Source organism: Plecotus auritus, assembly GCF_963455305.1.
Source record: "Plecotus auritus genome assembly, chromosome: 8".
Classification (NCBI taxonomy): Eukaryota; Metazoa; Chordata; class Mammalia; order Chiroptera; family Vespertilionidae; genus Plecotus; species Plecotus auritus.
The window spans coordinates 29,236,920-29,240,695 of NC_137782.1; positions in this window are offsets into that span (position 1 = coordinate 29,236,920).

Here is a 3,776-nt window from a genome sequence, read left to right on the forward strand (position 1 = left end):
GCCACCCAGCCAGGGCTCATTGGTTGATTATTTTTTTCCCCTCACCTTTGATCAGTTTTCATTCAAAATTAGTTGTCCAAAGTGATTTGATCTTTATGGAATAAAAAAATGTAAGTTTATGCTGCAGGCTCCTTTTTTTCTGTAGTGGGTTTCTTTTCTGTGGACTTCTCAGCTGCCGGTTTCTTGGTAGCTGCAGCCTTTTTTCCCCACCGAAGGCTTCTTCTGATTCTTAATGCCATTAGCCTTCTTTCCTTTCTTCTTACCACAAGCTTCTTACCTCTCGAACACCGTTCTCATCTGACTTGGCTTGTAATCTGCTGCTGCTTTATTCACCCAGAGCTTGTAGTTCTTGGCCTGTTGAAGAATGGTGTTCTAGTGCATATTCTCTGCATACGGGCTTAGCTTCAACATGATTCTTCTTCAGGACTCTGCAATGAATCTTCTTGCGTGGGACTCAGAGGGCTCTTTGGATCACTGGGCTTTTCAAGGTTCTGCTAAGGTCGATATTAAGCATCTTGTGCATGGGGAGGTTGTACTATTGAGGGAGGCAGCTTTACGCTAAGTGCCATACCCTTCATCTAACTTACGGAAAGCGCTTTCAGTCCAAATGCAGAAACTACCCCAAAGCCCACCAGGAGCAAGTTGCAAAATGTTCAGTTTGCTTACATTAAGAAGAGTAATTCCAGGGATGTTTCTGAAGGCTTCGATGATACCAATGTCCTCGTTATAGATGATGCAAGGTCACCTGTGCTGGATACAAAGATGGTTTCTCGTTTTGCTTCTGTTAGTTCTTATTTGCTGAGAGGCTGCTTGTTTGCACCAACCAAAACCAACCATTGGCACCACAGAGTGAACACAACACAGAAGTGATATGCCATCTGTTCTGCCCTGGCTGCCTCAGCCTTACCAGCACTGGTCATGTCAAAAGGTCATCCTGTAGCCCAGCCTGTGTGGTTCAGTGGTTGAGCATCCACCCAGGCACTAAGAGGTCACTGGTTCAATTTACAGTCAGAGCACATGCCCAGATTGCAGGCTCGACCCCTAGTAGGAGGCATGGAGGAAGCAGCTAATCGATGATGTTTCTCTCTCATCGATGTTTCTATCTCTCTATCCCTCTCCCTTCCTCTCTCTCTTAAAAAAAAAGTCAATAAAAACATTTTTTAAAGTCATCTTATTGAGGAAGTTCCTGAACTTCCTTTGGTGGTTGAAGATAAAATTGAAGGCTACAAGAAAACCAAGGCTGAGTTTCTTCAGAAGCAAAATAGTCCACTGGCTGAATTCTTTTATATATATATATTTTTATTGATATTTTACAGAGAGGAAGGGAGAGGGATAGAGAGCTAGAAACATCGATGAGAGAGAAACATCAACCAGCTGCCTCCTGCACACCTCCCACTGGGGATGTGCCCGCAACCAAGGTACATGCCCTTGACCGGAATTGAATCCGGGACCCTTCAGTCCGCAGGCCGACACTCTATCCACTGAGCCAAACCAGTTTCGGCTGGCTGAATTCTTTTGGTGAAGTCTATTTTCTCTCACAATGTTAAACCCTCAGATGTTGCAGGGAGATGCAGCTCTGGGCTTACCCAATTACTTTCGGATGACAGTGATTTTGGTAAGGGCTCTCTTCATCTTTTTCCCTGACTATACCATGTTGTTAAACTCCATAAATTGCATATGATTGCTCAATTGTTTTCAACAATGCCCTGGGGCATAAATTGCTCTACAAAAAACTAACCCAATCAAATATGGCTCTTTGGAAGGAATAGTTTGTGAAGCCATTATTTGGCATTTGTTCCAGTCCTAGGAGAGTTCCTCCCAGCTGTCTTATTCCCTGTTCTCTCCTGAAAACTGCTGGCCTACACTTTTGCCTTTCATCACAACCTCCATTGTTTTTGGGGGTTTTCTTAGGTTTGTACTTCTCCGCACTCTGATGCAAATAAAGTTATTTCCTTTGGAAAGATATGAGGAGCTATCTGTTTTACTACCTGCTTCTCCACCCAGGCAAAAATCTCTGAGCCAGGACACTAAAGCCAGAGAAGGGGACAATAGAAAACTTCTCTCTGAATGACACCCTCCCTCTAAGAGTTGAACAGTCAGTGGATGAGAGGTGGGGGAAATAACCTAAATTCCTCTTGTCTTCCTCTCCTGGCATGGAACCACTGCCTCATGAACTGGGGTAAGGGTGATCAGGACCCCAATCTTGAGAGAGAGAGAGAGAGAGAGAGAGAGAGAGAGAGAGAGAGGAGAGAGAGAGAGAGAAAAGAGAGAGGTAGAGAATGGGAGACTGTGAATGAGACAGAAGTTGTTCAGGGGAAATTGAAGTTCTGCCATTTTTCAGGATAATTCAGGTATATCTTTGCAGTATAATTGCCACTTGGTGGAAAAAAATCAAATTGGTTCATTCGTTTGGGACTTGGTGCATCTCCCTAGATTTGGAACTGACTACTGCCAAAACAGCTTCCCTGTATTTTTATTTTTTAATCCTCATCTGAGGATATGTTTATTGACTTTGGAGAGAGTGGGAGGTGGAAGAGAGAGAGGGGGGGGGGGAGAGAGAGAGAGAGAGAGAGAGAGAGAGACATCGATGTGAGAGAGTTGCCTTCCATAGGCACCCCAACTGGGGATCAAACTCACAATTTAGGTATGTGCCCTGACTGGGAATTGAACCCACAACCTTTTGAAAAAACACTCCAACCAACCGAGCTACCCGGCCAGGGCCCTGTATTGTATCTTAATTATGATAATGTTAAAGGGTTCAACATGATCTATTCGGTCCTTGTTGACTGGGAGATCAGGTTCTGTTCTGCTCTTAAGGAGCTGTATGACTTTGGGTAAGTTACCCTCTCTGGACCTGTATTTTATGTTTGGGAAATAAGATTTGATTGGGATCTCTAATGCTTCTTTTTATCTTTGAAAACCTGGGATTTTATTCTATAGCCTGGGTTGGTGAAAGAGTTCCATTTTGGAGTCAGTCCAGGTTTCCAAACAACCTGACATTTACTGGCTTGGATACCTGAATTTACTCATCCATAAAATGGGGTAATAATGTTTATAATGAAAAGCTTATTCATTCATTCAATAATTGTTTATTGACCATCTAGATACTACACGCAGGGACTGCGGGATGAACAATCCTCCCTGCCCTCAGAGAGCCTACCTACTACTTGCTTATCGTTGTAACAAATTACCACAAATTTAGTGGCTTAGAACAACATGAATTTATTGTGTCTACAGTTCTCAAGGACAGAAGTCTGAAATGGTTTTCACTAGATAAAGTCAAGGTGCTTTTGGTTTGCCTGATGTTTCTTATGGCTGCATTGAGGTTATGCATTTTCAGCAATTCTGTGGCAATACCTCAGAAGTGGGATGCATTTCTGGGTGTACCACATAGTGGCTATAGATAACACTATGTCTTATAATTGGCAATGTTAACCTCGATCACTTGGTTAATGGGGTGCCTGCCAGGATTCTCCAGTGTAAACTCACCCCTTTGTAATTACTCAGATCCTGAGACTGTGCAGATACCCTGTTTCTGCTTAAACTTTTGCCTAGGCTTTTACTTTCTCTGTTTGAGTTAAATTTTACTGTCTCGAGGAGCAGAAAGGCCAGGGTTATTGCAGGGGAAGAATGGTAAGAGAGAGCGGATTGGCAGGGGCTAGTTCCCGTAAGAATTGAGTAACTGAGGGGTCGTGCAATCAGGCGCCTGGGGCTGCCCGTTGCCATGGAGACGGGGTCCTTCATTCCCCTGTGCCGCCAACTCGTGGCGCCAGCCC